At 41.7% G+C, this 26848-nt stretch overlaps 1 pseudogene; it reads left to right on the forward strand.

Annotated features, from left to right (window-relative positions):
• The first annotated feature begins 2326 nt into the window (after window positions 1–2326).
• Window positions 2327–4803, forward strand: LOC112406900 (cytoskeleton-associated protein 2 pseudogene; annotated as a pseudogene).
• The last annotated feature ends 22045 nt before the right edge of the window (window positions 4804–26848 follow it).

Genomic DNA, 26848 nt, shown 5'->3' on the forward strand with positions numbered 1-26848 from the left:
TTTACACCTGTGAAGACTGCTGAAATGATACCAAAGGATTTAGAATATGACATAAACTTATTTGATAAAGCAATGGCAGGGTTTGAGAGGATTGATTCCAATTTTGAAAGAAGTTCTACTATGGGTAAAACGCTATCAAATAGTGTTGCGTGCTACGGAAAAGGAAAGTCACTTTATGTGACAAACTTCATTGTCATCTGTTGTAAGAAACTGTCGCAGCCACCCCAACCTTCAGCAACCAACCCCCTGATCGGTCAGCTGCCATCAACATCAAGGCGAGACCCTCCACCGGCAAGAAGATTACGGCCTGCTGAAGGCTCAGACCATGGTTAGCATTTGTTTAGCAATAAAATATATTTTAATTAAGGTACGTACTTTGGGTTTTTTTAGACATAATGCTATTTCACACTTAGTAGACTACAAGTATAGTGTAAACATAACTTTTACATGCTCTGAGAAACCAGAAACTTCATGTGACTCACTTTGTTACAGTATTTGCTTCATTGCGGTGGGCTGGAACTGAACCCGCAATATCTCTGAGGTATGCCTATACCAACAATTTATTCATTCTTTCTGTACATCCATCTACATCCACAAATGATTGAGGAGGTTTCTAATATTAAAGCACATCCAAAAGAAAACCGTTAAGAACAAAACTAAAGAAAAAAAGAAAGAAAGAAAGAAAAGAAAGAAAGAAAAAATAGTCATATAAAGAAGAAATCTAGCTATACCAAATATTTAGGATTGGTTAATCATTACGACTGAACAGCTGAGGTTTGTCTGTGAATTTGCCAGAAGCTAAAGTAGCAAGGAGAATACAGAGTTTATGAAATAGCATTTTTGAGCACATTTAATGTCCTAGTTACCATGTGAAATGTTTTACATACATCAGCTTATTTGACCCATACGCCAGCTTATGACCATCAGTTAATGATAGGAGCCACCACAAACTGAAATCATTCTCAGTGAGATGACATAAAGTGTCTCAAGTACACTCAGTACAAGTCTAGGTTCCAGCTCGGCCACGTCTGATTCCAAAATCTGTGCTCTTTCCATAACCTAATAGCTCTCTTTGTCACATAAAAGGAAGCATATAATTAAGTAGATAGAAGAAAAAATAGGAGATGCATATACTCTTTATTTATATTAAAAGAAAAGAGTGTTATCTTAATGAGCTCCAAGTCAGCAAGCCCCAAATTTTCCTCACTACTTCAAACCACTAGAGGTTAAGGTAGAGCTCACCTTGAAGGCTATCGAAGGGGCCTGCGGCGTACCTGTGGCAAGGAGAGGATTTGAAAGCGGGGGAAGGAGTATAGTGCAGGTAAACGAAGGTTAAGATTTCTGTGTAAGGTCACACAGCAAGGCGGTGCTAGTCTTCCAGGCCTTCCCCTAGCACTTGCTTTATTAGATAGGATTAGATTAGATTCTGAAGGCTAAACCACTGAGAGAGAGTGAATTTTCACTCTTACCAACGGACCAGAAACAAAGAAGAAAGAGGAAACCCCGTAGACTACATGTGTGTTCCCTTTAGCATCTTTGATTGACGTGGGGGTAGTCATTTGGCTTATTCAACTGGTTAATGGCATTCTTGCTTCTCAGCAGCACTACACTGTACATCACCCCCCTAATTAACAGCCGTTTTCAGTCCATGCCAACCGCACAGGCTCAAGGCTAAAATACATCCTTGCTCAAGCTGGAGACCAGGTATATCATCCAAGGATGGGCATTTGATGGAACACTGTGCCTTGCCTACGTCACAGCCACCTGGAAGTAAAGGGCTGGCCTGGGGTGTCTCGGAAGTATAAAGCTGAAATAAACACTGACAGCGAGTGGCCCGTGAACGGATATGTCCTGAATTACCACACAGGCAGCCTTCACTCTGCACAGTTCGGAAACGTAGCACACAGATTTCAGGTACCATGTGGCACACTGCAGCAACGCCAGTCCCCCAGCAACACAGTTCCATTTTCAGTTACCGCGGCATACGAGCCGTGAGAAACTGAAAGAAGTAGAAGCTCTGCCACCAGCTCATCAGTCAATAACAGATACGGCCCATGGTCAGTGGCCAATCGACTCACATCTTTCAAAGGCTGGCAGTGATTGGTCACTGCACATGTAATTCAGTTCACTCACAGCCAGCAAACCCTGGAGTGATGGTGCCTCCTTGTCTCCTGGTGATAAACCCATGGGACGTTTGACCAAAATGGATACTCAAAAGAGGAAGTTGGCCAACCCAAAGGAAGGCGCAGCAAAGAAATAACAAGTGGAAACACCAGGAGCAAAATTCAAATGCAACGTAAATAGCGCAGTAATAGCTGACAGTGGGATGCTGACTGCCACTACTGCAGTGCCTCTAGATAGGCAGCCAGAGGAACTTAGTGAAGGTGACTTAGCCACACGAATGAGGAAAGGGAGGATAATATCCCAAAGAAATGGGCCCCTCCAAAACCTTCACTTGAGAGTGTGTGGTGGCGCTGGCTTGAGGGAGTCTGCGGCGGTCGAGCTGCAGACCCGTCCCCCTGTCCGGAGCTGTGACGAGCACCCCAGCCGTGCCCCAGGACCTGCAGCTGCCCCAGAGTCAGACGGCCCAGTCCATGTTCAGAGAACAAAGAAGACAAAAACTCAAGGAGCATCTGTTACAAAGAAAAACTTTTTTTGCATACAAACAGGAAAATCAGATATTATCCAGTGGTAGAGACAAAAGAGTGAAGACATCTGAAGGTCAGATCCAAGAAGAGACAAAAATTCTGAAACTTTATCAGCCATTTTTGCCTTAAGAGCACGTCGGTAGACCTACTGGGATCAAGAATAATATAACAATGGAAGAGAACTGTATTCCTTTAAAACCTTCTAGTGAATTGACCGATTCAACTACAGCAATTGATACACCTAATTTTGAGGATAATAATCAAATTCTGCTGTTGTTACCAATTAAAGATGACCCCCAAAGTCAACATATGACGTTAAGCCAAGCATTTCACCTTAAAAACAGTAAGCGGAAATAAATGACTACAGAAAAACCAAAGCAAGGTGCTAACATGCCCAAGAAACCTGTGCTTGGATCTTATCGTGGCCAAATTGTTCAAAGATGAATTCCTTTAGGAAACCTCTACAAGTCAAAGATGAGCTCTGCAACAATGAAGAAACTTTCAGCTATTGTCTCTAAAGCCATGAAGTCTCAGCCTGTAGACACCAGCAGCGTAACAGTGAAAAGTGATAGAGCCTCACATACGACGACTGCCACTAAATTTGTGAGCTCTACATCTCAGAGCAGTCAACTTGTGCGACCTTCTATTAGAAGTCCCCACAGTAATAACCAGGACGCCATGAAACAGGGCATCAGTAGGACGTCTGCCAGTGTTACAGTTTGGAAAGGACCTCGAGAGAAAGAATTATTACAGTTAAATACGGTTTCATCTATTATCAAAACTGGTTCTTCTCAGGACATAGAAAGAAATAAGACACTATCAAGAAGCATGACATCTGAAATGGTAGCCCGGCCTGCTTCGTCTTCTAATACTAAACTGAGAGAAAAGTCAAAAAGCATTGACCAGTGCAGATATACCACGGTGAAAGCAGCTACTGACAGTAGATGGACTCAGCGCAGAGAAACTGCGGAGGAGAGAAAGGCTCGTCTGAGTGAGTGGAAAGCTAGCAAAGGAAGAGTGACGAAAAGGCCTCCCAGCTCAGTGGTTACCCAGCCTGAGCCCGAAGCACAAAATGAAAAACCAGTTGGGTCCTTCTGGACTACCATGGCAGAAGAAGACGAACAACGATTGTTTACTGAAAAAGTAAACAAGACATTTTCTGAATGCCTAAACCTGATTAATGAGGGATATCCAAAAGAAGAAGTATTGGTTACACTGAATGACCTGATTAAAAATATTCCAGATGCCAAAAAACTTGTTAAACATTGGATATGCCTGCTCGTATTGAACCACTTACGAGTCCTATTGAAAATATTATTGCAATCTATGAGACCATTCCGGCAGGAGCTCAGCCTATTGAAGAGATGCGACATGCAACTGTTGACATTCTGACAATGAAGAGTCAAGAAAAAGTTAAATTTGGAGAAAATATTGGGGAGTCTTGTGCAGCCAAGGAACAAATCCAAGAAGCCACCATTGACGATATAAGTGTTAATCTGGGGTCAGAAAAACTGGAAATAGAAAATAAGCATCTTACAAATGTAGTATTTCAAAGTTGTGAAAAAAGAGCAAGATAGCAAAACAAAAGGCCCAACCAGTGATGTTAAAACCTGCAATACAGGGCTTCCCTGGTGGCGCAGTGGTTGAGAGTCCGCCTGCCGATGCAGGGGACACAGGTTCGTGCCCCGGTCCGGGAGGATCCCACGTGCCGCCGGAACGGCTGGGCCCGTGAGCCATGGCCGCTGAGCCTGCGCGTCCGGAGCCTGTGCTCCGCAACGGGAGAGGCCGCGACAGTGAGAGGCCCGCGTACCGCAAAAAAAAAAAAAAAACCCGCAATACAGAAATTAGGGCGGGTTGCTTAATTAAATATAATGTGTCTACTACTCCATACTTGCAAAGTGTGAAAAAGAAGATGCAGTTTGACTAAACAAATTCTGCATTTAGACAGCTAAAGTTTCTCACACCAGTTAGACGTTTTCGATGTCTTCAAGACAAGACTTCTAAATTGCCAGATATGTTAAAAGACCATTATCCTTGTGTGTCTTCACTGGAATAGTTAACAGAGTTGGAAAGTGAAACTGACGCTTTTGTGTGCTGCCCCAGCGCAGCCCTGTGCCGCACGTACTCGGAGACTGACAAGACAGAAGAGAAGTGAAGCTCTGAAAGGAGTGGGGTTGTATTATTCTGAGTTGGTTGGTTGGTTTGTTGTCGCTTTGCACGTCCCTTAGGTCAGGAGTTGCCAAGTACCTAAGTATTGACGGCAGTCAGCACTTACTCATGTCCACTCTATAGCAGGTGTTGCCTTCTGTGCTTCGGAAAGCTAATCCTACCTTGTCAATCTCAACAGACCGACTTTTTCTCTAAGGCAGGTAAATTTTGTCAAGACAGAGCTAGCTTGCTTTGTCACCCCATTCTAGTAGCCCAGACTGCTGTGGTCTCCTGTGTTCCTGGGACTCTGCCCCTGGTTCTTCATTGTCACTCTCCAGCAATGCCAGTGAGTCTACATCTGTGGTCTCTTGGCCTCTTTCTTTTTTATTGTAGCCGAGGTCCCCAACAGGGATAGTTAATACTCCATATTTCTACAAGAAAATACTTTGTTAGAAGCAAGAACGTGTGCCTAGTGAGCATTCAGAACTTTAAATCTGAGTTCCTTTCTTTAGTTCCTTTTCTAACTTGACTATCTAAAATGTTAAACGTGTTAACTTCCATCGCTTCGTCTGATATAGTTTATAGACTAATAGGAGGGAGTTAGAGAAGGAATATATAATATTTCATAAATGTCATCCTAGTTTAGGTAGTATTTCTAAAATAACTAATACTTAAAATTGATTTCTTCCTTGTAATATAAAAACTTCATGTCTCCTAAAACATGAGTCATACACAGTAAGTAGGTCTCTGCTTCCCACACATAAATACCACCAGTAAAATTGTTTTGTAAGTCTCTGAACTAATACTTAAATGGCATACATCCTTCACCAACTCTACAGTTTCAATTAAGGATTTAGTCATTCTAAAAGATTAGGTAGTTTTAAAACTGCATAACATGAACGTGGTTGAAAATCACATACTTACTCTTATTTATGTTCATTAATTCCGTTTGTATAATAGTGCCAATCTTTGTTCTATTTATTGTCTTATGTTCTACTGAGTAGGGTTTTTATTCCTTTTAAACTGTGTACCTAATATGTATACGATAAATGAAAACATCTATATATTAAAAAAAAAAACTTCACTTGAAAAGAACTCTTAGCGCTGTTTCACAACCTTTAAAGTGCAATGGATAAAATGTTGGAAGCTGCTCCAAACTTAGAAAGAAGCAAGACAGTTTGACAAGGCACAGAAAAGATGTTGACACAGGCAGTATTATGAGTTATATGATGAGGAGAAGGCAGGCACTGTTCAAACTACTATTTATAACTTTTTTTTTTTTACAAGAAGCAACACATTTTTATTCTCGATGTTTCTGATGTTTTAAGTAACACTTTAAGTGAATATTAGTCCTATTTTTCCCATATCCCTATACTTTCATAAGTAACAGTGAGAGAGCTTTTAATGTTTTGATGGAAATTCTTAAAGGTCATAGAACAATAGTAAATTATCACGTAGATTATCAAGACCATTTTGTGTGGATTTTGCATGATCATTTTTACAGTCCCACATTACCATGCAAAGTAAGGACTTCCTGTATTTCCCTGATCTCTCACTGAGGTGTTCTGCTCATATAAGGCATAATACAAAAACAGTGCCCCCATAAAAGGTGCCCATAGCATGCATGGAATAAGGTTCACAGGCATGACCTATGTTCATTTAACTAACCTCTGCTTAGGGTTTCAGCCTGGATAAAGTCCTAAAAATGAAAGAGGCAAATTGAAAAGTCATGTGATCTTTTCGAGGCAAGAGCTTGTGGGATCTAAGTTGTACATGACTGCAAGCTTGCAGCTTATCCAAAAGGAAGATCTATATATTTAAATGCAAGTGCTAAGCAGATATTTGGAGTTTCCACTCTGATTCTCAGAAGAAACCCAGGCTAAAGATAAATAACTAGGAGTCATCGTCCTGCTAGTTACAGCCAAGATCGTTAACCACACCTAAAGTCTGCCCAAGAGAGTGAGACAGACTCTACCTTCTGTATCTCAGTTCTTTTAGTGATAGAACCCAGATTTTTTTGTTCTTCTCACCCCACGTGGTTAGATGTTCAGGGCCTCTTCCCTGCCACAGAACATAAATCCTTATCAGTCTAAAACTGCAAGGTTAGGGCATGGGCCTGATGTAGCTCCTCCCATTGAAGTGAGAGCTGAGGGCTTCTGGGTAAGCATCCCTCAATGATGACAGGAGAGTGAGACACAAACATGTCTATTTCTGTTAGCCAGATTGTATCATGTAACACCTGGGACTCGAAGTCAATTGCAACAGCAAGAGGACAAGCCTAAGAACCAAGATACCTGCTAAGGGGAACAGAACAAAAGAGGGAAGTGACCTGAGCTGCTAAATTAACCCACCTGGAACTGACCGATGTGGGGATTTCTTCACATGTGAGACACGTGTCCTTACAATGTAAGCTGTCACTTGCAGCTGAAACATCCTAATACATCAGACAAAAACCTGAGAAATGACAGAGACTAGAGGAGCCAGGGAAAAAGACAAGGACTCAGGGAAGAGGGAAGAGAACCATGAAGTTCCAAAGAAGGGACCCAGAACGGGGAATCCTGGCTCCAATGGATCTCTCTGATCCAAAGATTTTTTTTCAACTTTATTGAAATATCACTGACAAATAAAATTGTAATATATTTAATGTGTGCATCTGATCCAAGATTTTTCAGTAGACAATCTGCTTTCTCTTACAAGTGGTAATGCCATGTCCAAATATAGATGCAGGTCAGTGAGGACCTAAGAGTCAAGTAAGCAGGGGAAGAAAAATCACTGTCACTGCCTTAACCAGAGAGAATTTGGTATTTAGTTTTTCTTTAAAAATCTTGATTACATCTTTCAAGGCTCTCAGGCTGCTGACACATACAAAATGAAGACGAACATCTTGGCAGGTGGTAGAAAATGAACAAGCACAGGGAACCAGAAACAACAGAAATGAGATAACCTGGAGCTTCAGTAATGCTGAAATTATCCACAACACAGGAGGAGATGACTATTAACAAAAGATACCGATAAAGGACCAAATGGAACTGCTAAAAACTAGCCCTATTGTGTTTCTGCAGTTCCAATGAAATCAGATGTGGCATCTGTATTTAAGCAAGAAATGTCTGTGGGGAGATTTTGTTGTATGTTACTGAATTGGAATATCAAGACAGAATCTTCTACTCAATAGTCTTAAAAATTAAATAAGGGGTGCTTGTATAATGAATGCTTTGTAGTTATGATGACACAGTGCCTAAAGGCTGGGGTGGTACAAATTACTGTTCTGGACCTGAAACTAGAGTTAGGTCAAGAAAGACAATTTTCTCCTCTTACGTGCCAACTACCGAAGATCAAATTCATTGTGTAGAGATTAAGAGCTCTGGCTTTGGAGTCTGACAAACCTGGATAGTACCAGCCCTGCCATCATTTGTGATATGATCTTATGATCACAAAGTCTCTGAGCTTCCGTTTCCTCGTGTGAGACTAGGAGCAATTATAACATACGATTATTTTATATATATATAGTTATTATAAATATTTAATGAGACTGTCCTTGTAATAACCTAAGTCAAAATGACAGAAATAACCAATACACATTAAACATGTAACATGTGGCAGGCATTTTATTAAGAGAAAGGACAGAGAGAGACGAGAGTTGGGTTCATCAGCGAGGCCTAGTTAGTGATGAGAAAATGCAGGCTTGTGTTGAAAATGTGGGGAATTTGGTTTCTCTCTAGATCAAGGTGACTTAAACAGTGGTTTTCATCAGCAAGACCAGTCAGTTCCTTAGACACACAAGGTATTTAGCTTATATTGAGTAATTTGAGTGACCTTAATAAGACCTAAACTTGCTCCCTCATTTTTGTTTGAACTTCTATTATATCTTTGTCTTAAGCTTTGCCCTCCCCCTGCAGAATTCTGTAACACACATGTGTTCTGTAAATCAGACTGACATCTCTTCCCTCCTTCATTTCTAACAGTCTCTTCCTTCCTTTGAAGACCTGGACATTCCCTGACCCCAAGTATTTCTGGTGGGGCCTTCAGTTCACCATTCCCCCAAATCCTGGCTGTAAAGGGGATGGGGAAGATGGGCAGGGGTGTCACATGACCCAGCCCCAGTGTGATTATTCTCTCAATTCTCTGATCCTGAATGGGCAGGTGACTCTGGGATTTTATAATTGGGTGTTTAGACACAGAAGCCTTCTGTTCCCTGGATTACAGGCTGTGACCCCCAGAACTGCTGCCATCCAAGTTATATCTACTGGGAGGAAATAAATCTGCAGCAGGAGAAAATGAAATCAACAAAGAGAAGCAGAAGGAAAAACACAGTTGAGAGACGAGAAGCCCTGAGGATGCTTATTATTTAGGTCCCCAGATTCAATCACACCTCAAGCTAGCCTCTCCTTCATCCTTCCCAGCTACGGAAACCAACAAATTCTCTTTTTGCTCAAGCTACTTTAATTTGAGTTCTGTCACCTTTAATCAAGAGTCCAGATTAATATATACCTAATCTAAAGCAAGTACATGATTATTTAACTAAAAGAAAAGAAAAAAACCCCTAACATTTTGAGGTGGAAAAACATGATGGACACTGTAGAATGAAAATGCTTAAAAGTTGCTGGTTTTGAACACAGTTCTACCTCCACGGATCCCTCTGAGATTCCACGGGGAAACTTTACCCTGTATGTGCGTACTTCTTTCTGCCACCAAGGACTTGTGAGTTCCCAGAAAGGACTTTTGTCTGCTCCAGGTCAGCTGGCCCCAAAGAATCATTTGCTGGGGTCACAGGGTCAAAAGCTCTCTTGGATGTTCAAGAGTGCCTGCAGCTAATGTAAAGATTTCTTGCTGCCAGACTGTTAAAAGGGATTCAAGCAGAAAGGTATGGGAGAAGAAAGTTAAGAGGGGAGGTGTGGAGCTGAAGCCAGGTGGAGGTAACCCAGAAGAGGCAATAACTCATGCTCAAGACAGGCCAGGGGATGGAAATAGGATGGTCTACAAGGATCGGTAGAGAAGACAGGAAACCCGAAGTCCTTCACTGTGTCCCTGTGGACCCACCGGTGAGGGAGGGAGCGAGGAGAAATAAGATACCAGGGTCAGTCTTGAGTCTACTGATGACAGGACGGGAAAAATCTGTTTTCAGCCTTTCTACGCGTTTATTAAACACAGTGTTTGATGGCTTTGAAGAACCAAAAATAAAATAGCTCTGGTCCCAAAGAGTCAGCAATAGAGCATACATCTAGGATGAATTCCTTCTGTCCCCCAGAGCTCAATCAGCTTTCTAAACTTATTTAACCATTGATCCCTTTGTTTCCTGAACACAAGTTTCTGTTTTCATTGTTGTTTCAGATAACAGCGTTAACATCATCCGGTAGTATTAGGACTACCTTATCTTGCTTAATAATAGCTTTCATTTATTGAGTACCTGATATGCACCAGGCATCCCATGAAGCACTGGACATGCTGTATCTCATTCCATTCCCACAGCAGGCCTATTACTTAGGAGGAATCATTATCCCTATTTTACAGATGAGGTAACAGCCTCAGAATGGTTAAGTAACTTGCCCGAGGTTACTGCTGTTCAAAATGCTGCTCTGTGAGCTCTTTGCTATCAGTCAGCAAGGGAAAAAGCAACCTACTCTAGGATATAAATCAATGCCCTGCTGCTTCCTTCATTCAGAAAGTTTTGCTTTGGGGAAAAAAAAAAAAAAAGTCAGCAGACTAATGGTGTTTTTAGTGATGTAGCTGATTTACATTCTGGCACAAGCTCCTGGTCTCTTCCCTGACTGGTAACAGTTTATGGACTGAGGGTGGTCTTTGTGTAGCACTGCTGCCGATCACAGAACTACGTGAGGAGAGGAGCCAGGATTCAAACCCAAGCATGCCTGGCTTCAAAGCCTTGTCTCTGAAAAACACCCTACAACACTGTGAATCAACTATACTTCAATTAAAAAAAAAAACCCACCCTGATCTACTGTCTCCTGTAATGCAGTTCTACTGTCACCCACAATTTACCCAGGTTTCAGGCCATACCAGTTGGATTTCCCAAGCTATTAGATAAATGTCCCCTCCCCAAAAAGTTTATATTCTCTTTCAAAGATAGACAAACCCATAGTCCAAGCAGAACCTGTAGAGTCTGTAAGACAAATACGTTATGATGTGGCCACAGACCTGGTAGCTGAGCTGACGCATTCCAGAAGCAGGGAGCATCTGAGCCACACACTGACTTGTGCCCCTCTTCGCAGGTAGGGGGGAGCTTGCCACAGAGTCCCTTTCTAGACTTGTTTCACTGTAGCTTATAATTAGGCAGTGTCACTTTGATGACTAAATGAATTAATGAGGATGACATGGGGACTCAGCAAAGGCTGAGATGGAGAGACTTTACAAAAATAAACAGCCAGAAAAAATTGTTCTGAAACAGTAAGGCAGACTTGTGGGAAGGCAGCATCAGGAATTACATGTGGCATCCTATGATGATTTAAATGACAACATGCCAGGGGCATCTGTTCCTCTCTCCATCCTTGAGTCTTGTCTGTATTTGTATTTCCCTTTGAAATAGACACATTCCCTTCTCTGACTCTTATAGGGATATTCTTTCATTTGAACATTTATTGAGTCCTAATGTGTGTCAGGCGTGATATTGAGTACTTAAGAAAACAAAAACAAAAAAAAAACAGCCAAACAAACAAAAAAACCGAAAAAATACCCTGATGCATCACAGAATTTCAAATAAAGCAATCCTACAGTCTTAGACCCCATCCAAGGAAACCGAGAAATAAGGATCCAATAAAGATCTTACGATCACACCAGCTTATTACATAGGCCTATAGCTGAACTCTGAGGCAGGTTAGAACAAGTCTTCAGGATAATAATAATAGTAACAGGCAACACTTACTGCTGAACCAAATATTATGTTAAATACTTCACACGTGTTATTGTATTTGATTCTTACAACAATTCTAAGAAGTAGGTCTTATTATTTGCTTACTTTCATGGATGGGGAAATTGAAGCATAAAGAGGTTACTTAACTTACCCAATGTCACACAATTAGCGAGTGTTATATTTCAGGCCAATGCAGCCTGACTGCAGAGCCCTTGTTCTTCCCTTTCAACTTCTTTGAAATGGACTGTCAGGTTTCCTTTCTACCAGCTGAAGCCTATTTTTTATTTCAATTAATTCATCAAGAACAAGAACGTGCTGAATTCAAGCCACCTATCTTTCCAGGCTTGGGGATGGCGAGAACAAGGAGGCCTGTGCCCTGGTCAGCTCTCTTGGCCCTTCCACTCTGGCTGGGCTGACAGGACACGTGGGCAAAACACCACTCACGGGCAAGAGCCCTTTAGATATAATAGCATTGGATCACACTGCTGGGCCAAACTCCATGGTTCACACCATTTGCAAAGAGATTGGAAAGCAATCTAGAGTACTGGTCCCAAACTGGTGTACTTAAAAAATACTGATCTCCACCCCCCAGAGATTCTAATTTAATTAGGCTGGCATACTACACGAGCCTCAGAGCCTTAACATCTACCTCGGTGATTTTAACATCCCATAAAGTATGAGGATGACTGATCTGTTGTTCGTTGTGTAGTGAATCAGAGTAAAGAACTAGAGGGATCACTGCAGGCTATTAATTTTATACACAGTTGCCATATTACTACCTACTTTCACATAACTTATTTAGACATCTCAATCAATGAGGTACCTTTTGTTATACCCACTTTACAGGTGAGGGAATTGAAGAGCAGAGGGGAAAGCAACTTGCTTGGGGTAGAAATCAGAGTCAAGACTTCCACCTGAGGCTGTCTGCCTATAAAGACTGTTCTTTTAACCACTAGCCTATTATGCTTCCCCACAGAAAGAGAGAACTCTCAAAGGAGGTGGATCAGGGCTGTACCCAGAAGGACAGACGCAAGGTCAAGGAACGGGAAGCGTACATATAAGAAGGATGGGTGCTCAGCAAAGCCTGGATGTCTCTGGGCGTAAATGCATATATATGGACAAATGCATATACTTCTGAGATGTTGAGAATTTCAGTCAAGAGCATAACAGGCCATCCTCAGCGTGGACCAAGCCATTTTGGCTCTAACATTTTTGTCCTTCCTCTGACCAGGTCTGAAGAGAGAGGTAGGTGACCTAGGATGTGTGAAAGGCTGGGTAGGGTCACAGTGAGGAATTCCTAGAATGTGGTAAGTAAAAGACAAGTAGAGAAATGGGGGCCCCTGAGAGCAGAGGACTTTAGGAGCTGCAGTATCTGATATCTGGTCCTGGGTTTCCCCGGACATCACTGCTGCTACATTTATGACACTGACTATGTGTCAGGAAATGCTCTCTCTTCTTCACAAGATATTGATTCATTTAAGCCTCATCGAAGCCCTATGAGGCAAATTCTATCATGATCCCTATTTTACAGTTGAGAAACTGAGGCAGAAGGAAGTTAAGCAACTTGCCCAAGATCACGTGGTTATTAAAAAGCAGAGCTGGAACTTGAACCCAGTAGTCTGGTTCCAGCACCTCTCAGCGATAATGACAATGGCTAACTCTTACTAGACTTACTCCGTGGGAGCCTGATGTTTCACACACATTATCTCATGACCTCCTTATAATCACTGTGAAATAGGCTCTACCGTCACTGCAGTCATTCTACAGAAGAGAAATCTTGGTACCAAATACCTCAGTCTGGCATTACCTGTGCTTTGGAAGCATTAAGGCAGGGGCTGGGCCCATCGTTTAGGATAAGTGGTGAGGGGAGAGCACAGCGGACAGGAGGCGCAATTTTGAGGCACCATTTTGAGATCTACCAAGAAACCAAAAGAAGCATTTTGAACAAGCAGGTGCGATTAGGCCAGGTTTGTGGGAATCAGCGGCATTCACTGGGGCTCTTTGGGAGGCCTTACAGAGGACACTACTCCTGGGAATCAAAGCAGACTGAGAATGGACTATGTTTATTGCCTATCATAAGTAAGGTGCCTACTTGAGGTCTAGAGAACTTGGATTCATTCAGCAAATACTTTTTGACTCTCTTCTATGGTCCAGGCACTGTTCTAGGAATTTGTAGTTTGCTGGTGAATGAAAGAGACAAAGGGCATGCATCTTAGAGAATCACATGTTCTAATGAGCAGCTTTTTAGCAGAAAAGGACAGATGAACAATCCCTACCCCTAGGGATGCTGAATGAAGGGTTAAGAGACCTGAATTCTAACGTGTCGTACACTGAAGCTCTCCATCATTCACTCTCTGGGTCTCAGTTTTCCCTTCTGTAAACTGGAGTGTATTCCTACTTTACCTGTATAGTGGCAACAGAGGAAGATAACAAATGGATGATCAAAAAGAAAGCATAGTGTAGCCACAAACAACAAACTCTCCTTCTGCTTTAAACCCACTTTCCCGAAAACTTTTATATAATTGCTGATAACAGATTGCTCAAGAGCGGCTGAGGACATGTTGCCTATTATTCTTCATTTGAGCTCCAGGACTTCTGCTCTCTAGAGGGCCTTAGCAGATGATTAACAAGTCGTCTGATGAATATGCAACGTGATTCTGTCTTAATAAGTTTCTCAGCTGTTGGGAACTTGACAAGGAAAACAAAGCCATAGAAAACAAAGCCGTGGAAATACGTAATGTGGAAAAACTGCCTGCCCACCTCTCAGAGCTCCCACAGATGGGTCTCTCAGCCACAAATGGGCCTGGGCTTTTCCAGAGATGCAAAATGCGCTGCTGGTGGGACACACCCACCCAGTCAGGGGTACCCACTCTGAAAGCATCTTCTTTCCCCTTACGATTTGCCTCCTCGGCCCTCCGTCTCTGAATTCTCAATACAGACACACACAGACAGACAGACAGACAGACACACACACACACACACACACACACACACACACACACACACACCAGTTTTCCGTATCAAATCAGAAGCAGGAAATGCTTACTTAGGGACAAGCACAACAGACTGAGCTAGGGTCCTAAGATAGATAGACCCGTGTTAAAATCCCGACTTCCCCACTTACTAGCTACTCAGTCTTGGCAATTCATTTAATCTTTTTGAGTTTCAGTGTCATTGTTAGTAAAACGGGCATAAAAGCCCCTATCTCATGGTGTTGTGATCAAGATTGTTTGTAGAGAGAGCTCGGAATACGTAGGTGTTTAATAAGCAGTAGTGATTGTGTTAACTAATGTCATCATCACATCACCATTTCACATAAGATCAAAGCCTCCTTCTGAGTTTTTGTCGACATTTATTGACTTTCTTGTCCAGCAGCCATTCCTCCCTTTTCTGATACTAGCACTCCGATTATCCTGTTCCCCAGCGCACAGGGGAAGGACAGAACCGACTCTACTAACCCCTGGCCACAGTGATTGGTCTCTGGAAAGAAGTTTATGACCCAATCCAAGCCAAATTGCTGCAGTCCTCTGACTTTAGTTGGAACTGCTAGAAAAAGTTCTCACCTTGTCTGGACTTCAACTCAGGAAAAGAGAAACCTGGAATTTCTAGAGGCACAAGGAGAGAGGATGGCTGAGACCAGCAAAGAAAGAAAGCAGAGCTAAGAAACAGACTGTCCTCATGACACTGTCTGAGCCCCTGCATCCAGCTGTATCTGAAGCCCTAGTACTTTCAGTTACACGAGGCAACACACTTGTAGCGATTAAGTCAATGTAACTGAAGGTTTTGGTGGGTTTGGTCACATGCAAACTAAACATCTCTGACTTGGTGCATTTCACTGTATATAAATTGTAACACTAGAAATGTATTTTTAAGTCAGTGTTTTTTTCTGAGCTCTATGCAGCTTACCATATCTTCCCAGGAACAATGCTCATTGCCATTTTTACCAAGACATCTCTATGTAACTCATTTTGGGCCCATAAATGTGGCCCAAGTGCTAAAACAGCAGGTTCACACCACCTCCTACACAGTATCTGTGATTTGAGACAGTCTTGCATATTCAATAAAGATGTTAACTGATGCATCTTCTTCTAAACTCTGTGGGTTTTTAATGTCTTAAGATACATAGATTAAAATTCACAGCATTTGTAGGCACTGATGTTTGGTTTCAGTTTTCAAGATCGTTATTTTAAAATGTGGGGATCCTCCAGGAAACATTAAGGTCTTGTTTACATGCAAACTATAGTTTAATTCTGCAAATTGTAAGAGTTTCATGGAACTCTTTGAGGGGAATATACATGATAATAACCACAGTCAGCCTCCTGTCTTTATGTTTGTTGACATACGGTCAAATGTGCTTCATCATTATTCTTCAGTAAGTGCTATTTGTGTGTTTTGCGTTTCTCATTAACAACTGGTTTTCTTTCAGCTCATTAACACTTGGGCCAAGTAGGTGGAAAGTGTACATGTCCAAGCAGTACATGGAGATGTTGCAGGTGAGTGAAGACAGAGAGGAACCACAAAGGTTGTGACCGTCACAGGGGTCAGGGTGCTGCCCACTTCCACGGTTCTGAACGGGCTGGGAACAATGGAGTGGCATCGTGCTTGCTATTTACTCAGTGTTGGGTTCTGAGGGCAACCCACACTGTTCATGCCACGTAGCGACTGTTCTCCCTTGTAGCTAATGAATGCCCTTATGTCCTAGTTTACATTACAGCTACTTAGATTTAAGCATGCTTTTGAGTTGGACAGGCCTAAATCCCAATTCTGGTCATGACACCTTGATTTGGATAATTTACTTCAATCTAAGTCTGAATCTCCTCATCTTTAAAATGGGGGCAATCACGTCTACCTTCCAGGGCTGTGGTGCAGATTCAGTGGCCTAATACCTGTGAAGTACGCAGCACAGGCCCTGGTCCATGGATGGTCCTCTACAGATGTTTGCCCCCTGGCTCTTCTGCTCCTCGTGAGCTGTTCATGAGTGTTTCCTCTTTGTGGGCCACCAGCTCTTAGAAAGACAGCACATGCTAAATGTTTCTGGAATGAATGCGTGAATAACAGCGACTTTAGTCATTAGTGCAATTATTTGATCGTGTCTCCTGCTAGCCTGGACCGAACTCCAGTAATAAACTCCAGGAGCTGGAGGAACGGGTTTACCTGTGCTCATTATCTTCTCCTCAGAACCGTGGCACATGTTAGGCATTAAATAAACATTTACTGAGCGGATAAATGAGTGACCAAAAGACACGACCATCATTATTGGAGGCAAGACGAAGAAATAGAGCTACCGGCCATAAGCGGTGCGTGCACATGTGTGTAGTGTGTCCACACCATTCCACTGTATCCGTACCCTGAGAGAGGCAGAGAAGAGGCTGTACTGAGCAAAGGGATATGGAGATAGAGACAAAATATGTTTAAAAACTTTAGAGAAAGGATGAAAGGGGAGAATCAAAGTCTGGCTTAGAGTTGACCCCATAAAAGCCATCTTTGGGGTTCTGGGGGAAGACCATCACCATTTACAAATAAGGGTAATTTTGAATCCCCCTTTAAAATCTGTTTTCAATTCTTCTTATCGCATGAGTAGAACTACCAGGATCACTTTTGTTTTCTTGCTATTAAATTAATAGACTATTTTTTAAAAGCAGTTTTAGCTTCACAGCAAAATTTAATGGAAAGGCCACAGTTCATACGTACTCCTGATCTCCCTGCTTCCCTGACCCACCCCAACCCCCAAAACAGAGCCTCCTCCACTATCGACATCCTGAAACAGCAGTACATTTGTTTCAGTGAGTGAACCAACACATCACTATCAAGTCCACAGTTTACACTAGGATTCACTCCTTGAGCTTACGTTGTATGGTTTTTGACAAACATATAATGCCATGTCACCACCATTAGTGTATCATACAGAATAGTTTCCCTGCCCTAATATTCCCCTGTGCTTCTCCTAGTCATCACTCCTTCCTCTGAGGCCCTGGCATCCACTGATCTTTTTACTGTCTCTATAGTTTTGCCTTTTCCAAAATGTCATATAGTTGGAATCATGTACCATGTTACATTATTAGATGGGCTTCCAGCACTTAGTTATATGCCTTTAAGTTTCCTTTATGTCTTTTTGTGACTTGCTAGATCAATTCTTTGTAGCACTGAATAATAATATTCCACTGTCTGGTTGTACCACAGATCATTTATCTACCCAGCTACTGAAGGGTATCTTGGCTGATTCCAAGTTTGGGCACTTATGAATAAAACTGCCATAAGTATTTGTGTGCAAGTTTTGTATGGACATAAGTTTTGAGCTCCTTTGGGTAAATACCAAGAATTACTATGCTGGATTGTATGGTAATAGCATGTTTAGTTTTGTAAGAAAATGCCAAACTGTCTTCTGATACCGTTTTGCATTCCCATCAGCAACAAATGGGGGTTTCTGTTCTACATCCTCACAGGCATTTGGTGTTGTCAGTGTTTTGGGTTTTAGACATTCTAGTAGGTATGTAGTAATATCTCACTGTTGTTTTAATTTGCAGTTTCCTAATTATGTATGATGGTGAACACCTTTTTCATGTTTATTTACCCTCTGTATATCATCTTCGGTGAGGTGTCTGTTCAGATCTTTTGCCCACTTTTAAATTGGATAGTTCATTTTTTATTGTTGAGTTTTAAGAGTTCTTCGTGTATTTTGGATAAGTCCTTTACCAGAGGTGTCTTTTGCCAACATTTTCTCCCTAGATCACTTTCTAAACAGATGTGATAGAGCATATCCCATCTTACTTGTGACTTCAATGGGGATATCTCTATCATTTCAACATTAATATAATGTGAGTTATAGGTTTCAGATGAATAATTCTGCCACTGTAGAGGAAATCTGGATTTAAATTCCCAAATTACTGAATATGTAACTTGTAACTTAATACTTGTAACTTAATGCATATGGATATTGAATTACATGTCTTATCAAATCATGTTTCTCCTTTGACCCATTAATATAGATGACTTTTATTAATAGATTCTTACTACTAAACTATTTTTACACTTCTGGAATAAATCACGATAGTATAATTTTAATACACGTAAATATACATTATAAATTATTTTAATATACATAACATACACAAATATATTATTTAGATTGATCTGTCCCACTCTCAGGTTTTAGTATTAGATTAAATCCATAAAAAGAACTGGTAAAATTACTTTATATTCTATAATAGTCTATACAGTATGAAATATATCAGTTTCCTTGAATTAGAAAAATCTTACTTTTAAAAACAAAATAATTTTTCTTTTATCTACATTAATTTCTATCTCCTGCTTCCTATTGTTTATTGCTTTTCTTATCCAATCTCTTGTACTTAGTATTTAGCTTATTTTTTTCTTGTATTGTTTAAGAATAGAAGCAGTTAAGGATAAGAATTTGCCTCTGAGTTTAGCTTTGACTATACTTTCCCATACTTAATATTATTGTTAATTTCTAAATTTTAATTGTTTTTGTTTTGCTTTTCTCTTTGACCAAGACTTATTTATAATATGTGCATTTTTCAAATGAGTAGATTTGCAAAATATGTTTTTCATTTTTAATATTATTTCCTTTAGGATAGTAAATTATTGCCTGAAAAAAGAACATATGATCTATCTGATTTCTGATACTTTTGGAATCATTTGGAACTTTTATATGGTCCAATATATATATATTTTTTGGTAAGTGCTTTGTTGGAATTTAAATTTTAAAAAGGTATATTCTTTGTAGGGTATAAAGTTTGGTATATGTTTATTAAATTAACTTTAAACTTTTATTTTTCAAAAATCTCTAATTACCTATTTATTTTTATCTCTTGGCCTTTCAAATGCAAATAACCGTGTGCGAGCTGCCTACTTCATTTTCATCTTTCTGTCATTTTTCTTCTTGCACTTTTATTAGCCTTTGCTTTATGTATTTTGATGTCATGATATTTAATAGTTGTCACCCTTTTGCCTTTTTCATATGCATTTTAAAATAAATTGTCTTCTATACAAAGGATTAGATGTTTCCCAGGTATCAAATCAACGCTTTGGCGTTTCTAATATGGATTCAAATTCTGCCATTGCAATTTTAATTTCAATTTTATTTAAATTCATTCAGCTTCCTTTTATTTCTTCCTATATCCTGTCTGAATGAAAAAAATACATTTAATATATTTTGAATAGTGCCTGGCACAGAATAAGTGTTTGGCAAATGCTAACTATTGTTATTATTGACATCTAATTTTTTTTGCAGAGCCTATTTTACAGAGAACATATTTTAAAGCTATCAAGGATCTGCTTGTTAAAGTTGACAGATTTCCTGTGTGTTTCATGAATGCCCTCTTTCTAGGCCACTTGATAGCAATACTCTCCTTTTTGTCATAGGCTCTATGAAGCTCTGCAGCATTCTGTTTTCCCATCTCAACCTGCTTCTCCAAGCTTGATATTTGCCCTTAAACAAGTTGGGTGTGTTCTCTTTGATCCTATTCACTGGACCACTATTTGCTTTTAGAATCCCCCACCCAAATCTTAACTTGGAGGGCTGGATGCTATAAATTGCATTTTTGGTTCAGCGACCTAACGACCAGTATGGCAAGGGATGGGAAGAGGCTGAAGTCCTAGGTTGGCTACTATTGAGAAAACTCTAAGCCATTTGTTCTGTATTGTTTAGTGAATCATTTATGATGAGGCGACATTTTTCAACCAGCTTTATATTTGGTCTGGTCTTTTGGCCAGGGGCAACCGGCAGCCCTACCCAGATTCTTACCCAACTCCATTACCCACTGCCACCTTTTCTTCTCATCTGACTGCTATGGAAACCCTGGGATCTCCAGTAGCACTGACTTTGAAAGCCACTAATCTGTATGGTCAGTTCAAGTCCCACATTTTATGCCACACAGCCTCCCTGTACTCTTAAAAACTAGGGGTTCCTAGCAGAGGTGTTCTCCTTGATTCTTACTGGGCGGAGATATCAATGTGTGCATTGTTCCAGTTTGCCCAGGAGAGTCCCAGTTTATACTTGTTATAGATCAATTAATGCCTATTGATTATTTTAATGCCTCCTTTCATTCTCAAAAAGTGTCCCTGTTTGGGATATAAATAATTTTCATATGAGTGATCTGTCTAGATGTGCTTGCATAGGAGGTGGCTCTATAACGAAAGAGCCGAATCTCTCTGAAAGGGACATAGGTCTGGCACCAGAAAGTAACAGATCTTTCAATAAGAGGGTGAAAGTCCGATGAGGTTGTGTTTGTGACAGTAAATGCCAAGCTCTGTATTCATATGAGGTCATTCTCTCTGTTCCGTTTGTTTGGAACCTTTTCTCAGAATCAACACACTCCCTCGGGAAACCGTATCAGAGTTCGTACTTGGAAAGCAACATTTCTAACACATCGAACTTCAGAATCAGAGGCCATCTCTCTCTGCTCAGCCTCACTCATCTCCGGCTCATTACTAATCCCTTAAGCTCTTGGATGCTACAACTGACACACATCTTTAGGTGACAGAAGAGGCTGATGCAACCATAGTAAGTTGTCAGCCAGTTCAACCCTGAGCAGTAGGAGGCAACAACAATAATTAGGTTCAGAATAAGTGTAAAACCCGAAGGGTAATGAAGTATTCCATGTTCCATTAGGTTACCAGGCAGTCAGGGGCCCTGTAGCAGCTCCAGTCTGCTGGCCAGACTGACAAATTTGTGTGGGAGTCATCTGGCTCAGCAAATAACAAGCAGGCCTATCTGGCAACAGGACGGTTCTGCTACTTCCCAGGTAGCAGAAGTTCCTGCTTCCATTAATCCCTAAACTCCAGCACTCCAGCAGAGGCAGGCTAGAGTCTTAAAGTTTTCCTCCCAACATCTGAAGGCCTACCTAAGTAGGAAGCCAAGGCGGAGGTAGAAACAAGGTTTAGACTTTGTAAGATGCTAGGTGCTGGGAGAAGGGAGTTGGGGCACAGGGCTCTCTTGCCCCACCAGCTCTCCTGCCTTTCAAGCCATCCCTGGGGACAGTAGCTATAATCCACGTTTGGCTTTCTATCAACAAGATGAGGAAAGGAGGTGACCACTGGCTTCAGTCTTGCCCTTCACTACTCCCCGTAAGAGCAGTGCTCAAGAACATGAGATTTGAACCCAGACAGACCTGGCTTCAAATCCTTGCTCTGCCACTTAATAACTGCTTTCTCGCTGCCTCAGTTCTCCGTTCTGTAAAAGGAGGATAATAAATACTTTCCTTGTAGTGTTGTTAGCATGAGACATCAAGGAGATGGCATTTACAAAGTGCTTAGCTCAGGCACTGGGACATAATGGAATTTAACTAGCCTTTATCATGGTTAATATGTGTTGAATGAGGGAATCACTGAAGTTATGAATGAATGAATGAGTGCAATGGGACTAGAGTTGGGAGTGGAATGAATGAGTGAATAATAATTGAGTCACAACTCTGAGCCAGGCACTGTGCTAGGCACTGGGGTAAAAATGGTGAGCAAAATTCAGATGCCATCCCTGCTGTCATGGACTACATGCAGTACTGGAGCCAGACCTTAGTTACAAAAGGAAATACAGCACTGACAAATGGACTTTTAAAAATGGAGTGAAATGCTCCATGAGAACATAAAACAAGGGAACCTGATCTTAGAGAAAGCTTTTCCGAGAAAGAGCCATTTCTAGAGACGTGGTCTCAGACATGAGGGATGAGGGGTTCATGAACGATAGTGGTGGGCATTCTAGGAGAGGGCACAGCTTGCATGGAAGCCCTGTGGTAGAAGGAAGTACTGTGTTGTCAAGGAACCAAAGAAGGCAATAATGCATCTTTGAGATATTCAACTAGGCAACTGGATCCATGGAACTGGAAGTCAGAGCGAAGTACCAGGATCCTAAGGCCATCTCCATGCTGTCAGCATGTGGGCCTGGATGAGCTGCCATACGAGGCCAAAAGTTAAGAGAGGTTTAGCAGGCAACAAGGAGAATCTGATATCATGTAAGCCAGGGTATTTCAGTCACTATTGTTGCGAAACAAATAGCCCCGAGATGCAGCAGCTTGAAACAACCATCATTTTGCTGATGATTTTGTGCGCTGGGAATCTGCAAAGGGCCTGGCTCAGCAGTTCTCACTTGGGGTCTCTCACGCAGATACAATCAGATGTCAGCTACGACTGCAGTCCTCTGAAGGCTCAACTGGGCTGCGCCTCCAGGTTGCTCACTGGCATGGCTGTCAGTGGACACTGGTTTCAGCTGGGGACTCAGCTGAGGCTGTTGACTAGAGTGCCTATACAGGACCTCTCCAACACGAGTTTCATGAATTACAGATGGTTTTGCCCAGAGCGAGCGTCCCCAGAGAAGCAGGAAAAGCCTATTACTAGGGCTTCTCCAACAAGAACATCATAAGTTTTAGATGGTTTCACTAGAGCAAGTGTCCCCGGAGACGCAGGAAAAGCCTATTACCACCTAGCCTCAGAAGTCACAGAGTCTACTTATCCTGCACTCCATTGACTGAAGCAATCACAAAGCCAATCAGATTCAAGGGGAGGGGACACAGACCCTACCTCTTCATGGGAGGAGTGTGTAAATGTTGAAGTCAGGTTTTTAAAACCACCACACAAAAGAAAAAAGAATGATGACACCTGTCAATCGTTGATAAAAGCTCAAGCACAATGGGACATGGAAAAAAAAAGATAGGATTTAGGAATGTGGACATCACCGTTGACCTTCACCCACGTGCTACACAAGACACATCAGAGTTAAATTGGCCCTCATTATTCACATGTATGTTTTGTAACCTCAGTAAACTATAAGGACTTGTTTTCTGCTGTAGTTCTCACAGTGCCTCCCATAGAAAACCTGAGCTCTGGTGAAGTCTCAATAAATATGCTACTTACTAGTATGTCTGGGTCACAGGCTCGGAAATCCACAAGGGCAGAGGCTAGGTTATCGGGCTCTGTCTTCCAGTGCCTGAAACAGCGCCTGGGCTATATGAGCGCTCAACACCTATTTTTTTTTTTTTTTTTTTTTTTGCGGTACACGGGCCTCTCACTGTTTTGGCCCCTCCCGTTGTGGAGCACAGGCTCCGGACGCGCAGGCTCAGCAGCCACGGCTCACGGGCCCAGCCACCCCGCGGCACGTGGGATCTTCCCGGACCGGGGCACGAACCCGTGTCCCCTGCATCGGCAGGCAGACTCTCAACCACTGCGCCACCAGGGAAGCCCTCAACACCTATTTAATAAATGAAACAAATCAAGCCAAGAGTCAAAAGTGCTCCAGTAGAAGGAATGCTTCTTTGAGAAAATGAACAATGGCCATGCCAACCTCAAAAGTTCTCATTCTGAAGACTTTTCAGATGTATTTGCTAAATGTTGAAGCAACTCTAGGCCTGGCCAATAGTGAGACCGTTCTCCAGAGATGATGATCAGATCCAGATTTCATTCAATATTTATTGAGGACCTACAACATGCCAGATACCTTGGCCTGGGGAACATCCATTCCTCAGACTTGACAGAACCCCTGAGGCAGTGGCTGTTGGCTTCTATATCGTATGTCCTAAATGCCAAATTTCTAGGTGCATCAGAGCAGACCGCTTATTCAGACAGCAAACAATCCTTTTGGTTAGAGATGTTGAAAATAATGCACTCTATTTTCCTTCCTCCTAGCTATTTTCCATTCTTATGTAATGTGCGTTCTACAAAGCTCTGGCCAAGCCAGGAAGCAGGAAGCAGCAGTCAGCACACATCTGATGTACTCAGGACCAGGGGCCCAGGGCTCTGGACTTGCTGGATACCTATAGGCTCAACAAGTTTGCAGCAAAATAGGATGCTCAGGTGAGTTTAAAACCCATCAAACAGAGCAATGAACAGACAGTGTAGATGGAGGCCTAAGCCACGGATGACGCTGGTTATTTGGAGAATGGACTTCTTTGCCTAATGTTTCCTGGGAGACGGAAAAATTGAGTCCAGGAAGTCAGCTCTCAGTTAAGAAGCCTTCATTCTGGCCTCTTTTTCTGGCTCTCTTCTTTGGCATGTGGTTGCCTGCTTGCAGTAAGTGTCTGCAGGTGACTTTCTAACTGAGTAGATGACTGACCTCTTCTGAAAGTTCACTGACTAGTTTAACATATGAGAAGTCCAGAGGGCTTCTTACCCAACTGGAATTGTTTTTACCTATTAGGGAGTAGAGAGACAGAACAGCTTAGAACTTTTCTACCGCCTTTTGTTAGTGTAAGGGGGGAAAAGTTTTCTTCTACCCTCTTAGGGTCCCTGACTGGGTCTGAAAATTAAACTAACAGAGACAGATCACCAGGAGAAGAGCATACAAGTTTATTTAATATAAGTTTTGTGTGACACAGGGGCCTTCATAAGGAAATGAAGATCCCTCCAAAACAGACAATCTGAATTTTTGTGCTCGGTTTGATGAAGAATGGACAGTTGTGGAGGAATATGTAAGTTAAGGAATTTAAGGTCAGTGTAGTCAACCAGGGGAAACTTAACAAGGTCTGATGGGATTCTTTTTGGAGTCCCTTTGTCTTTGGAGATAAGGATGTTCCTTTCCTTTTGAAGATAGGGTGGGCACCTCTCACATGAGGATTTATAACCTATTTCAGGGGAGAAAGTGGAGGGAGGGAGGAGGTCAGAGTGACCTTCTCGCTTCTGTACTTTTCTTAAACCCTTTCAGCTTAAAATATCCAGGATGCCAGGTGCCACATTTGGGGGTAGCGCATTCTAAACCCCATTATTAGTCTTTCTCTACTTCCTATTCTCTTACCCAACTTCATGCAAAATACAATATGCTACAACTGTCAGATTTAATGGACCCATTCTAACTGATAGCACTTTTACTTACGCCCAACTTTTGGAGATAGATATAGATTTCCATGTTTAATTGAATAATACATTTTAATAATTGTTCTTTTCTGAGCAGGAGCCTTGAAACACCCAGTCCAATAGTTTTTAATTCAGTATAAAGTATCTCCTGATACTTTTATGAATCTTTCAATACAACTGAGAGGCTCCAATTAGCATAAATGGCTGGAGAATACACAGTAAGCTTAATCGTCTACATAGCACCAGCTTGGATATTAATCACTTCAGCTGGAAGGAGAAGGGATAAACGGTAGCCTTTGATACAGAAGTGCATTTTGAAACAAAATTACTCTTTCTTTGGTTTATTTGGGAAGAGTTCGAAAATTTGGCCTCAACTTGTCCTCTAAAAAGAAAAAGAGGAGAAGCAGATATCCTCCAATTCTAGTCCTCCAGAAGCACTGAAACTTTAAGAGGCACCTCCTGTAAGCTAACCGTAAAAACTACTTTCACTTAATATCCATATGTACAACAGCCGTCAGGGCAATGGGGATGGAGTGAGTACAGCATTTGCTTAACCAGTAGTTAAACAAAGACATTACAATGTCAAAACATCGCTGTCCTGTGCAGCCTCTCCCTTAGAGACAGATGTCTTGATACCCACTGGCTTTAGGACCAACCACCTTTTGAACCACTTGTTGCCTAAAAGGATCTATCACATCTCTGGAGGCCCCAGTAGAAAATACAATTTATGGTGAAATGAATCACAATGTCTTCTCATAGTTATTGATCCCTGTTCTCTGTCTCCATTGCTAATCAGTCCCCAGGAAGCATGACTGTTTCTTTGTAAGTCTTGCATTTCTTTCCCTTCCAGTCCATCTCGACAGCCACCACTTCAGTGCAGGCTCTTAGCACCCCTGCCTGTCCCACTTCAATAGCTACTCTTCTGGCCCTCCAGCCTCACTCCAATCACTTGTCATCGTCTAATTCACCACTTTGTATGGGAGAGATTGAGTGAAGAGAGAGATGAGCTTAGGAATCAGAGAGACCTAGATTTGAATCTGACACTCTCCCGTAGCTCTGCGAATGTAAATAAGTCACTCCACTTCTCTGAGCCCCTGCTCACCTCTGACATACGAATAGCAGTGCCCACCTCATAAAGTTGCTGTGAAGATTATATGGGAAAACACATGTGAAACCCAAGTCAAACACCCTTACTGGTTCCAACCACATCATCGCTACCTGGCATACTCATGGTATCCAAATGTCATTCAAGGCAGTGAAATTCTGTGAGAACCCTTCTTCTGCGCCAGGCATGGTGCTACAGGCAGATAGAGTGTATTTAGCCCAACCTCATCCAGGGTCTGATATTTCAGTGGAGCAATTCCGCCATCTTTTTTTTTACCTGGCACCCAAA

Source organism: Neophocaena asiaeorientalis, unplaced genomic scaffold (assembly GCF_003031525.2).
Source record: "Neophocaena asiaeorientalis asiaeorientalis breed wild unplaced genomic scaffold, Neophocaena_asiaeorientalis_V1.1 scaffold85, whole genome shotgun sequence".
Classification (NCBI taxonomy): domain Eukaryota; kingdom Metazoa; phylum Chordata; class Mammalia; order Artiodactyla; family Phocoenidae; genus Neophocaena; species Neophocaena asiaeorientalis.